Source organism: Mustelus asterias, unplaced genomic scaffold (assembly GCF_964213995.1).
Source record: "Mustelus asterias unplaced genomic scaffold, sMusAst1.hap1.1 HAP1_SCAFFOLD_1360, whole genome shotgun sequence".
Classification (NCBI taxonomy): Eukaryota; Metazoa; Chordata; class Chondrichthyes; order Carcharhiniformes; family Triakidae; genus Mustelus; species Mustelus asterias.
The window spans coordinates 67,168-67,479 of NW_027591305.1; positions in this window are offsets into that span (position 1 = coordinate 67,168).

Genomic DNA, 312 nt, shown 5'->3' on the forward strand with positions numbered 1-312 from the left:
ATAAATGGTTTTAATTAACCTTCAGTGAGTAGGCTCAGCAACCTGGAGCTCAGCAGGGGAGCAGCATGCAAATGGATAAGGAAAATTCCAAAGCGCCGATATTGGTTAATCTGCCCTGATCTGTGTCAGAGCAAGCAATGCAGAGTCAACCAAACATCCACAAGGTGGAAGTCCCGAATAAATAAACCCCAGCAAGAAATAACCTCCCTGAAAATGCCAGCACTTTTTACCTGTTCCTACCTCCTACTGAAGTCTGTCAGTGAATGTTCTGTATTTATAGGAGGAGGAGTTACAGGATGCTGAGCCAGTGGT